The sequence below is a fragment of the Rattus rattus genome, chromosome 7 (genome assembly GCF_011064425.1).
Source record: "Rattus rattus isolate New Zealand chromosome 7, Rrattus_CSIRO_v1, whole genome shotgun sequence".
Taxonomy (NCBI): domain Eukaryota; kingdom Metazoa; phylum Chordata; class Mammalia; order Rodentia; family Muridae; genus Rattus; species Rattus rattus.
In genome coordinates this window covers 64,256,044-64,269,673 of record NC_046160.1, presented here as the reverse complement: position 1 = coordinate 64,269,673, position 13,630 = coordinate 64,256,044, and the positions used below count along the sequence as shown (strand labels likewise).

The 13,630-nt window shown below is 40.5% G+C and overlaps 1 pseudogene; it reads left to right on the top strand.

Moving 5' to 3' along the window:
* The first annotated feature begins 5,944 nt into the window (after positions 1–5,944).
* On the top strand, positions 5,945–12,971 carry LOC116906079 (annotated as a pseudogene).
* The last annotated feature ends 659 nt before the right edge of the window (positions 12,972–13,630 follow it).

Sequence of the window (13,630 nt, the reverse complement as noted above, 5' to 3'; positions counted from 1 at the left end):
TAATAGTGGAAGATAGTTTTAGCTATCCTGGGTTTTTTGTTAATCCAGATGAATTTGCAATTTTTCTGCCTAACTCTCTGAAGAATTGGACTGGTATTGTGATGAGGATTGCATTGAATCTGTAGATCACTTTTGGTAAATTGGCCATTTTTACTATATTAATCCTGCCAATCCATGAGCATGGGAGATCTTTCCATCTTCTGAGATCTTCTTCAATTTCTTTCTTCAGAGGCTTGAAGTTCTTATCACACAGATCTTTCACTTGCTTGATCAGAGTCACACTGAGGTATTTTATATTATTTGTAACAATTAAGAAGGGTGTCATCACGTGGCCCATACATATACAGCCACCAAATTAGACAAGATGGATGAAGCAAAGAAGTACAGGCCTACAGGAACCAGATGTAGATCTCTCCTGAGAGACACAGCCAGAATACAGCAAATACAGAGGCGAATGCCAGCAGCAAACCACTGAACTGAGAACGGGACTCCCATTAAAGGAATCAGAGAAAGGACTGGAAGAGCTTGAAGGGGCTTGAGACCCCATATGAACAACAATGCCAAGCAACCAGAGCTTCCAGGGTCTAAGCCACTACCCAAAGACTATACATGGACTGACCCTGGGCTTCAATGTCATAGGTAGCAAGGAATATCCTATTAAGAACACCAGTGGAAGGGGAAGCCCTTGGTCCTGCTAATACTGAACTCCCAGTGAACGTGATTGTTGGGGGGAGGGAGGTAACGGTAGGAGGATAGGGAGGGGAACAACCATATAGAAGGGGAGGGGGAGGGGTTGGGGGATGTTGGCCCGGAAACTAGAGAAAGAAATAACAATCGATATGTAAATAAGAAATACTGAAGTTAATAAAGAAAAAAAGGTTGTCTTTTCCCTAATTTCTCTCTCGGCTTGTTTCTCTTTTGTGTAGAGGAGGGCTACTGATTTATTTGAGTTAATTTTAAACCCAGCCACTTTGCTGAAGGTGTTTATCAGGTTTAGTAGTTCTCTGGTGGAACTTTTGGGATCACTTAAATATACTATCGTATCATCTGCAAATAGTGGTATTTTGACTTCTTCCCTTCCAATTTGTATCCTTTGATCTCCTTTTGTTGTCTGATTGCTCTAGCTAGAACTTCAAGAACTATATTGAATAAGTAGGGAGAGAGTGGGCAGCCTTGTCTAGTCCCTGATTTTAGTGGGATTGCTTCAAGTTTTTCTCCATTTAGTTTAATATTAGCTACTAGTTTGCTCTATATGGCTTTTACTATGTTTAGGTATGGGCCTTGAATTCCTATTCTTTCCAGGACTTTTATCATGAAGGGGTTTTGAATTTTATCAAATGCTTTCTCGGCACCTAATGAAATGATCATGTGGTTTTTATCTTTCAGTTTGTTTATATAGTGGATTATGTTGATGGTTTTCTGTATATTAAACCATCCCTGCATCCCTGGAATGAACCCTACTTGATCATGATGGAAGATTGTTTTGATGTGCTCTTGCATTTGGTTTCCAACAATTTTATTGAGTATTTTTGTGTCAGTATTCATAAGGGAAATTGGTAGAAGTTTTCTTACTTTGTTGGGTCTTTGTGTGGTTTAGGTATAAGAGTAATTGTGGCTCATAGGAGGAATTTGGTAGTGCTCCATCTGTTTCAATTTTGTGGAATAGTTTGGATAGTATTGGTATGAGGTCTTCTATGAAGGTCTGATAGAATTCTGCACTGAACCCGTCTGGACCTGGTCTCTTTTGGGTTGGGAGACCTTTAATGTCTGCTTCTATTTCTTTAGGAGTTATGGGGTTGTTTAAGTGGTTTATCTATTCCTGATTTAATGTCGGTACCTGGTATCTGTCTTGGAAATTGTCCATTTCCTTCAGATTTTCAAGTTCTGTTGAATATAGGCTTTTGTAGTAGGATCTGATGATTTTTTTGAATTTCCTCTGATTCTGTAGGTATGTCTCCCTTTTCATTTCTGATTTTGTTAAATTGAACACACTCTCTGTGTCCTCTCATTAATCAGGCTAAGGTTTATCTATCTTGTTGATTTTCTCAAACAACCATCTTTTCGTTCTGTTGATTCTTTGTATAGTCCTTTTTGTTTCTACTTGTTTGATTTCACCTCTGAGTTTGATTATTTTCTGCCTTCTACTCCTCCTGGGTGTATTTGCTTCTTTTTGTTCTAGAGCTTTTAGGTGTGCTGTCAAACTGCTGATATATGCTCTCTCCTGTTTCTTTCTGCAGGCAGTCCGAGCTATGAGTTTTCCTCTTAGCACAGCTTTCATTGTGTCCCATAAGTTTGGGTATGTTGTACCTTCATTTTCATTAAATTCTAAGAAGTCTTTAATTTCTCTCTTTATTTCTTCCTTGACCAGGTTATCATTGAGTAGAGCACTGTTCAACTTCCGTGTATATGTTGGCATTCTTCCCTCATTTTTATTGAAGACCAGCTTTAGCCCGTGGTGGTCTGATTGGACACATGGGATTATTTCTATCTTTCTGTATCTGTTGAGGCCTGTTTTACCACCAATTATATGGTCAATTTTGGAGAAAGTACCATGAGGAGCTGAGAAGAAGGTATATTCTTTTGTTTTAGGATAGAATGTTCTATAAATATCTGTTAAGTCCATTTGGTTCATGACTTTTCTTAGTCTGTCTATGTCTCTGTTTAATTTCTGTTTCCATAATCTGTACATTGATGAGAGTGTGGTGTTGAAATCTCCTACTATTATTGTGTGAGGTGCAATGTGTGCTTTGAGCTTTAGTAAGGTTTCTTTTATGTATGTAGGTGCCCTTTTATTTGGAGCATAGATATTTAGGATTGAGAGTTCATCTTGGTGGATTTTTCCTTTGATGAATATGAAGTGTCCTTCCTTATCTTTTTTGATGACTTTTAGTTGAAAATTGATTTTATTGGATATTAGAATGGCTACTCCAGCTTGCTTCTTCCGACCATTTGCTTGGAAAGTTGTTTTCCAGCCTTTCACTCTGAGGTAGTGTCTGTCTTTTCTCTGAGGTGGGTTTCCTTAGGCAGCAGAATGCAGGTTTCTCATTGTGTATCCAGTTTGTTAATCTATGTCTTTTTATTGGGGAGTTGAGACCATTGATGTTGAGAGATATTAAGGAATAGTGATTATTGCTTCCTGTTATATTCATATTTGGATATGAGGTTACATTTGTGTGTTTTTCTTCTCTTTGTTTTGTTGCCAAAATGATTAGTTTCTTGCTTCTTCTAGGGTATAGCTTGCCTCCTTATTTTGGGCTTTACCATTTATTATCCTTTGTAGTGCTGGATTTGTAGAAAGATATTGTGTAAATTTGGTTTTGTCATGGAATATCTTGGTTTCTCCATCTATGTTAGTTGAGAGTTTTGCTGGATACAATAACCTGGGTTGGCATTTGTGTTCTCTTAGGGTCTGTATGACATCTGTCCAGGATCTTCTGGCTTTCATAGTCTCTGGTGAGAAATCTGGTGTGATTCTGATAGTTCTGCCTTTATATGTTACTTGACTTTTTCACTTACTGCTTTTAGTATTCTTTCTTGTGTATTTGGTGTTTTGACTATTATGAGGCACGAGGAGTTTCTTTTCTGGTACAATCTATTTGGAGTTCTGTAGGCTTCTTGTATGTTTATGGGCACCTCTTTCTTTCAGTTAGGGAAGTTTTCTTCTATGATTTTGTTGAAGATATTTACTGGTCCTTTGAGCTGGGAGTCTTCACTCTCTTCTATACTATTATCCTTAGGTTTGATCTTCTCATTGAGTCCTGGATTTCCTGTATGTTTTGAACCAGTAGCTTTTTCCGTTTTACATTTTCTTTGACTGTTGTGTCAATGATTTCTATGGAATCTTCTACTCCTGAGATTCTCTCTTCTATCTTTTGTATTCTGTTGATGTTGCTTGTATGTATGGCTCCTTGTCTCTTCCTTTAGTTTTCTACATCCAGGGTTGTTTCCCTGTGTTATTTCTTTATTGCTTCTATTTCCATTTTTAATTCCTTCACCTGTTTTATTGTGTTTTCCTGGAATTCTTTCAGGGATTTTTGTGATTCCTCTCTATAGGCTTCTACTTGTTTATTTATGTTTTCCTGTGTTTCTCTAAGGGAGTTCTTTATGTCTTTCTTGAAGTCCTCCATCATCATGATCAAATGTGATTTTTAAATCTCAATTTTGCTTTTCTGTTGTGTTTGGATATTTAGTGTTTGCTTTGGTGGGATAATTGGGCTCCGATGATGGCATGTAATCTTGGTTTCTGTTGCTTGGGTTCCTGCGCTTGCCTCTTACCATCAGGTTGTCTCTGGTGTTACCTTGTTCTGCTATTTCTGACAGTGGCTAGACGGTCCTATAGGCCTGTGTGTCAGGAGTTCTGTAGACCTGTTTTCCTGTTTTCTTTCAGCCAGTTATGGGAACAGAGTGTTCTGCTTTCGGGCGTGTAGTCTTTCCTGTCTACTGGTCTTCAGCTGTTCCTGTGTGCCTGTGTCCTGAGTCCACCAGGTAGGTCGCTTGGAGCAGAAAATTTGGTCTTACCTGTGGTCCCGGGGCTCAAGTTGCTCCTGGGGGGATGCTTTTGAGCTCTCTGTGAGGGCGACAACCAGGAGGATCTGCGCTGCCTTTTCCTGAGGTTCCCGGGCACCAGGTTCCCAGATGGCATTAGGTGTTTTCCTCTGGAGTCAGAAATGTGGGCAGAGTGTAGTCTCTTCTGGCTTCCCAGGCGTGTCTGCCCCTCTGAAGGTTTAGCTCTCCCTCCCACAGGATTTGGGTGCAGAGATCTGTTGACTGGGTCCCTTCAGGTCCGGGCAGTATCTGGACGGCAGGGGACCTGCCGCTTGAGTGCCTCTATCTTCCGGTTCCCAGAGGCCCTATACAGTTTCCTCTTGGGCCAGGGATATGGGCAGGGGTAGTCAGTATTGGTTGTCTCTCCTGCTCTGCAGTCTCAGGAGTGCTCACCTGTCCGGGCGGTGAGCTCTCTCTCCCAAGTGGTTTGGGAGCAGTGAGCTGTGGGCGGGGATCAGCAAGGTTGGGGCTCCAGCTAAAAACCAGAAGTGTCTGGTCCCAGAGGAATTTTGCCTCTGTGTGTCCTGAGTCCACCAGGCAGGTCGCTTGGAGCAGAAAAGGTGGTCTTACCTGTGGTCCCGCGGCTCAAGTTTGCTTGTGGGGAGCTGCTTTTGAGCTCTCAGTGAGGGCGACAACCAGGAGGGCCTGTGCCACATTTTCCCAGGGCCCCTGTGCACCAGGGTCCCAGATGGCATTAGGTGTTTTCCTCTGGAGTCAAAAATGTGGGCAGAGTGTAGTCTGTTCTCCCCAAAATTTTACTATTATTGAATGACCAGAAAATAGATCAATGCCTTTTAGTTTTCAAAGAATAATTTTACTCTAGGCCAAAAATATAAAAATATATGCACACATAAGACACACACATACACAAACACATACATACCATACATACATACATCATGATCAAAATAAATTTGATATTATTCTCTCTCTCTCTCTCTCTCTATATATATATATATATATATATATATATATATATACCCCTTTCTTCCTTCGACAGTTATTTTGTTCTGATAGAAAAGTAAAAGACAAAATAATGACAAAATGGAATATAGATATAAAGAGTGGGAAAATCAGAAGAGATGAAATTAAGAATGGTGAGGAAGTATGAGATGAGGAACAATCAAAGGATGGACTGGGGAGGGGATAACCACTGGACTGTAAAAAAAAAAAGATTTATGAATAAAAGTCATTAATCAGCCTTCCAGTTTCTCCCTGTGCCTGGAGTTGAACCGGCCCCACAGCTCTCTGTACCCAAATCCTGTTTGGGAGAGAGCTGAACTCTCAGAAGTACAGACAATCCTGAGCTCAGAGGAAACTGCCTAGTGTCCTCTGTGCCCTCTGGATACAGTAACCTAGGAGCAGTCAGGAGCAGAAACCGTCCGATTTCTGCCTGCAAATGGGGCTGAAAGCCAGCACCAGGAGTGCCGACACACCTGAGAGCAGAGGTAAGACCAACTCTTCTGCTCCCAGCAACCGACCTGGTAGCTTCAGGACACACAAACAGAGGAGAAGTCTGTGACAAGACACTTATGGTTTCTACCTGCACCCAGAGCTGACACTGTCCCACAGCTCTCTGTATCCAATTCCTGTGGGAGTGAGATCTGAAATCTAAGAAGTGCAGACCATCTTGAGAGCTTAGGGGAGACTGCCAGTTCTGCTCACATTCCTGGCCCAAAAGAAACCTAGCTAATGCACTCTGGGCACAGGAATCTAGGAGCAGTCAGGGGCAGGCAACATAGTTTCTGCCTCCACCCAGAGCTGTAAGTCAGTTGCAAGGAACACTGACACACCTGAGAGCAGAGGTAAAACTAACTCTTCAGCTCGAAGTAACCCCCTTTGAGGCCTCAGGACGCACAAACCCAGAAGCAGTTTGGGACATGACACTTGTGGTTTCTGCCTGCACCCTTAACTGACTCGGTCCCCCAGCTCGCTGTACCCAGATCCCACTGTGAGAAAACAGGTCTACAGGAGTGCTGACACACAGGCTTACAGAAGGGTCAAGCTACTGTTAGAGACAGCAAGACCAACTAGAACTAGAAACAACCTGATGGCAAGAGGCAAGCACAGGAACCCAAGCAACAGAAACCAAGACTACTTGGTATCATCAGAGCCCAGTTTTCCTACCAAGGCAAATATTGGATATCCCAACACACTGGAAAAACAAAATTTGGATTTAAAAATCAGACTCCATGATGATGATAGATGAGTTTAAGAAGGACATAAATAACTCCCGTAATGAAATACAGGACAACACAGGTAAACAAGTAGAAGCCCTTAAAGAGAAAACACAGAAATCCCTTAAAGTGTTATAGGAAAACACAACCAAACAGGTGAAGGAATTGAACAAAACCATCCAGGGTTGAAAAATGGAAATAGAAACAATAAAGAAATCACAAAGAGAGACAACACTGGAGATAAAAACCTAGAAAACAAATTAGGACTCATAGCCACTATCATCATGAACAATACAAGACATAGAAAAGAGAATCTCAGGGACAGAAGATACCATAGAAAACATTGACACAACCATCAAAGAAAATGTGAAACACAAAAATCTCCTAACCCAAAGATCCAGAATATCCCAGACACAATTAGAAGATCAAACCTAAGGAAAATAGGTACAGAAGAGAGCAAAGACATCCAACTTAAAGGACCTAAAGAACAATAGATTTAACCAAAAAAGAAACAACTCCTCATCAAATGAGAGTCAAAACACCAAATGCACAAAACAAAGAAAGAATATTAAAAGTAGTAAGGGAAAAGGTCAAGTAATATATACAGGCAGATCTACCAAAATAACACCAGACTTCTCACCAGAGTCTATGAAAGCCAGAAGATTCTGGATAGATATCATACAGACCCTAAGAGAACACAAATGCCAGCCCAGGCTGCTATATCCAGCAAAATTCTCAATCAGCATAGATGGAGAAACCAAGATAACCAAACATACACAATATCTTTCAACAAATCCAGCGCTACAAAAGCTAACAGATGGAAAACTCCAACACAAGGAGGGAAACAATAGCCTAGAAAAAGCAAAAAAGTAATCTCCTTGCAATGAACCCAAACGAAGAGAGCCACACAAACATAATTCTACTTCTAACAACAAAGGATACAAGAAGATTAAAATAATCCCCATGCATGCATTCTATCAGAACAAAAAGGCTTGTCTTCAATAACAACCAAAAAAATTAAAATAAAAAAATAAAAACAAAAAACAAAAACAGGAAGCCCACATACAGATGGAAGTTTAACAATGTTCTACTCAATGACAACTTGGTCAAGAAAGAAATAAAGAAAGAAATTAAAGACTTTTTATAATTTAATGAAAATGAAGACATAACATACCCAAACTTATGGGATACAATGAAAGCAGTGCTAAGAGAAAAATTCATATCTCTGAGTGTCACCAAAACGAAACTGGGGAGAGCATACATTAGCAGCTTGACAGTACACCTAAAGGCTCTAGAACAAAAAGAAGAAATACACCCAAGAGGAGTAGAAGGCAGGAAATAATCAAACCAAGTAGAAACAAAAAGAACTATAAAAAGAATCAACAAAACCAGGAGCTGGTTCATTGAGAAAATGAACAAGATAAATAAACCCTTAGCCAGGCTAACCAGAGGACACAGACAGTACAGCCAAATTAACAAAATCAGAAATGAAAAGAGAGACATAACAACAGAATCTGAGGAAATTCAAAATATCATCAGATCCTATTACAAAAGTCTATATTCAACAAAACTGGAAAATCTGGAGAAAATGAACAATTTTCTAGACAGATACCAGGTACCAATGTTAAATTAGAATCAGATAAACCATCTAAACAATCCCTTTAATCTTAAAGAAATAAAAGCAGTTATTAAAATCTACCAATGAAAAAAATTCCCAAATTGGTTTAGTGCAGAATTCTATCAGACCTTCATAAAAGACATAGTACCCATACTGTCCAAACTAATCCACAAAATAGAAATAGGAGGAACACTACCCAATTTGTTCTATGAAGCCACAGTTACACTTATACCTAAACCACAAAAACACCCAACAAAGAAAGAGAACTTGAGACCAATTTCCCTTATGAATACCGATGCTAAAATACTCAATAAAATTCTTGCAAACACATCAAAAAAGCAATCCATCATGATCAAGTAGGCTTCATCCTACTTGATGCAGGGATGGTTCAATATATGGAAATATTTCAACTTAAACCACTATGTAAACAAACTCAAAGAAGAAAACCTTATGACGATCGCAATAGATGCTGAAAAAGCATTTGAAAAAATTCAACACCCCTTCTTGTTAAAGGTCTTGGATCAGGTACTCAAGGCCCACACCTAAACATACTAAAAACAATATACAGCAAACCAGTAGCCAACGCCAAACTAAATGGAAAAAACTTGAAACAATCCCACTAAATACAGTGACTAAACAAGGTTACCCACTCTCTCCTTACTTATCCAGTATAGTACTCGAAGTCCTAGCCAGAGCAATCAGAAAACAAAAGGACGTCAAAGGGATACAAATTGGAAAGGAAGAAGTCAAAATATCACTATTTACAGATATGATAATATACTTAAGTGACCTCAAATTTCCACCAGAAAACTGCTAAACCTGATAAACAACTTGAGCAAAGTGTCTGGGTATAAAATTAACTCACACAAATCAGTAGCCTTTCTCTACTCAAAAGATAAACAGGGTGAGAAAGAAATTAGGGAAATGACACCCTTCAAAATAGTCACAAATAACATAAAATACCTAGGTGTGACTCTAACCAAGTAAGTGAAAGATCTATATGACAAGAACTTCAAGTCTCTGAAGAGAGAAATTGAAGAAGATCTCAGAAGATGGAGAGATCTGCCATGCTCTTGGATTGGCAGGATTAATACAGTAAAAAGGCCATTTTGCCAAAAGCAATCTACAGATTCAGTGCAATCCCCATCAAAATTCCAACTCAATTCTTCATAGAGATAGAAAGAGCAATTTGCAAATTCATTTGAAATAACAAAAAATCCTGGATAGTGAAAACTATCCTAAACAATAAAAGAACTTCTGCGTCAGTCACCCTCCCTGACCTAAGGCTGTATTACAGAGCAATAGTGATAAAATCTGTATGGTATTGGTACAGAGACAGGCAGGTAGATCGATGGAATAGAATTGAAGACGCAGAAATGAACCCACACACCTATGGTCATTTGATCTTTGAAAAAGGAGCTAAAACTGTCCTATGGAAAAAAGATAGTATGTTCAAGAAATGGTGCTGGTTGAGCTAGGGGTCAGCAGGGAGAAGAATGCAAATTGACCCACTGTTATTGCCCTATACAAGCTTAAGTTCAAGTGGATAGAGGACCTACACATAAAACCAGATACGCTCAAACTAATAGAAGAAAAAGTGGAGAAGACTCTCAAACACATGGGTACTGGGGAAAATTTCCTGAACAAAACATCAATGGCTTATGCTTTAAGATCAAGAATCAACAAATGGGACCTCATAAAACTACAAAGCTTCTGTAAGGCAAAGGACCCTGTCATTAGGACAAAATGACAACAACAGATTGGAAAAAGATCTTTACCAATCCTGTTTCTGATAGAGGGCTAATATCCAAAATATACACAGAACTCAAGAAGTTAGACTCAAGAGAGCCAAATAACCCTATTAAAATATGGGGTACAAAGCCAAACAAAGAACTCTCAGCTGAGGAATATCGAACGATCGAAAAGCACCTAAAGAAATGTTCGACATCCTTAGTCATCAGGGAAATGCAAATCAAAACAACCCTGAGATTCCACCTCATACAAGTCAGAATGGCTAAGATCAAAAACTCAGGTGAGAACAGATGCTGGCAAAGATGTGGAGAAAGAGGAACACTCCTCCATTGTTGGTGGGATTGCAACCTGGTACAACCTCTCTGGAAATCAGTCTGGAGGTTCCTCAGAAAGTTGGACATTCCACTACCTGAAGACACAGCTATACCACTCCTGGGCATATACCCAAAAGATGCTCCAACATACAACAAAGACACATGCTCCACTACATTCCTAGCAGCCTTATTTATAATAGCCAGAAACTGGAAAGAACCCAGATGCTCTTCAACAGAGTAATGGATACAGAAAATGTGGTACATCTACACATTGGAGTACTACTCAGCTATCAAAAACAAAGTATCATGAAGTTTATAGGCAAAGGGATGGAAGTAAAAAATATCATCCTGAGTGAGGTAACCCAATCACAAAAATACACACATGATATGCACTCACTGATTAGTGAATATTAGCCCCAAAGCTCAAATTACCCAAGATACAATTCACAAATCACATGAAGCTCATGAAGAAGGAAGACCAAAGTGTGGATGCTTCAGTCCTTCTTAAAAGGAGGAACAAAAATATTCATAGGAGGAGATATGGTGACAAAGTTTGGAGCAGAGACTAAAGGAATGGCCATTTAGAGCCTGCCCCACCTGGGCATCCAGCCCATATATATACAGCCACCAAAACTAGACAATATTGATGAAGCCAAGAAGTGCATGCTGACAGGAGCCTGATATAGCTGTGTCCTGAGAGGCTCTGCCAGAGTGTGACAAATACATTCCCAGTTGGAGGAGTTAGAGAAAATATTGAAGGAGCTGATGGGGCTTGCAACTGCATAAGAACAATAATACCAATCAACCAGAGCTCCCAGGGTCTAAACCACCACCCAAAGAGTACACATGGACTGACCCATGGCTCCAGGTGCATATGTAGCAGAAGATGGCCTTGTTGGACACCAATGGGAGGAGAAGCCTTAGACCTGCCATGGCTGAACCCCTCAGTGTAGGAGAATGTCAGGTCAGGGAGGCAGGAAGACCGGGGAACACCCTTATAGAAGAAGCGGGAGGGGGATAGGATAGAGGGCTTATGGGAAGGAAACCAGGAAAGGGAATAATATTTGAAATGCACATTTAAAATATCAAATAAAAAAAGAAGTCAGAGAAGAGAGAGAGAGAGAGAGAGAGAGAGAGAGAGAGAGAGAACTATCTCTCTGTGGTTTCATCACTGTCCACAGTCCTGATCTGCCTCCACCACAGTCTTGCTGAATGGTGCTAGTGAACTGTGCTTGTCATGCGCAGATCTCGAGGTTCCCACAGACCACCAAAATTTACTGGGAATCCAACTAATATGCAAAATTCAAGCTCACACTTGGACCCTCTAACCCCTCCAATACAGTGGATGGGTGTGGAAGGTCCTGAGCTGGTGAAGCCTTGCCTTTTTATCAGTTACTGTGGGGTAAGAGGCTTTCCATCTTAGCGGCTATGTGATTGGTTGACATTTGAAAATTGCTGCTTGGCACATTTCTATTGGCTAGTGATGATTTCAACTTGGTGTGAACATTGGTTTCTTGCTTAAGCAATCTATTTTAAGGACATCTGGAACATTAGGTGCTTTCCTTATAAGAGTAATTGGCTGTCACTAGGAATGGAGTGGCTGTTGCTAGGGATGTCTCAGTTCCAGGAACAAGTTGGGATTTTTTTCAGTAACTGAGTTCAATCTAGGGGCAAGTTAACATAAAATGGAGTCTAAAAGTAAAATGGGGTTTGCAATTTAAATAGGGCCCTTCAGTGCTCAAGGAGGAACTGTGGATGAAAGTGCCCTGCTCTGTGCCTCACAGTCTGTTCAGTGTGCTGGTGCCAGAATGGATGTGTTCACAAAATAGTCATCATGGGACCAGCCTTAATGGACCATCACACTGTCCCAACCTTGGTGCCAGCACCAAGAAGGCCCAGAGCGACTGTGGGAAGGAAATCAATGTCCAGTTTGTGGATATGGTGAAGGGGAAATCTCTAACAGATGTTGTAAAGACCCAGGCCTTTACTAGTGCCTTCTCTCCACACACCAAGCCTTGGACTGCTCTGACTGAAGCATTGGACACAATGATGCTTGCCTAGACTGGGTCACACAAGAAACGTCTCTGAAGAATGGTGGGGCCTGACTGAACCCTGAAGTCTTTATCAAACTTCTTACAGAATTGTCAAGACAGACAGACTTGGTGAATGCTACACTTCTAGTGAAGAGGCTGGCCTCAGTATCACCACCTCCCACAGCTCTGTGGTCCCAGGAGAGCACGGCAGCAAAGAATGCCTCCAGACTGTGGTCCTGACAGGTGTCCCCTATCAAGCTGTGGGTTTGGTCCACAGCAATGTTGCACATGCTCAGTGGAACTATCTTCAGGCCAGAGGTGCCACTATGCAGGAGCCAGCCTCTGTTCTTCTTCCAGGATTAGCCCTCTAACCCTGTAATGCTGCCAACGATGATTGGCCTCATGGCATAAATAGGTAATGAATGCCTGTCCATCAAAACTCTAAAGTAGTGATGGAGATTCCTGGCACATCATAGGTCTCTCCTCCCTGCTGCTGCCCAGCATGGAAGCATGGAAGCAACACACGTTCTAGTTCTGCTTCTGACCCTGGGACTCAGTGGCCCCAGTACTTTAGCCTCTTCTGAAGAAACACCTCACTCACTGTGATCTATAGAGAGAGAGGATATCCACATTCCTGGGACAGAACCTGGGCATCTTCCTAAAATAGCATCTAATAAAGAATCTCTTGAATAAAAAACAATGTATGGACAAAGGGTATACTTCATGACACACCATGACATGCTGAATCTTCTATGATGAGATTTTTTTCATTTGTATTCTGTATTTTCTTTTGCCAGGAATGTCGCAAGGGCAGAGGGCAGATACAAAGGAATGGGGACATGAGAGGGAATGGAGAACATGATGTGAAATTTATAAGGAATCAAAAAGGTCTTTTTTAATGTATAACTCCCAGTTATTTTTGTGGCAAACATTAGCCACACTAGCTAATCTATGGAATGTAATGCAGACATGTCTAAGATACCTAATTCCTTTGTTACTTCACTGTATATTTTAGATATCTAATAATAGCACAATAAGGTAGAGGTAACCCAAAGCTGGGTAGATTTTAAACAACCACAATTTACCACACCCTTTAGGGAAATATAAGTAAATGCATTGAAGTATTCAAAATTTCTCACAACTATAATTTAAACAAAAATTTAAATTGATTTGAATACTAACTGGTTTTAA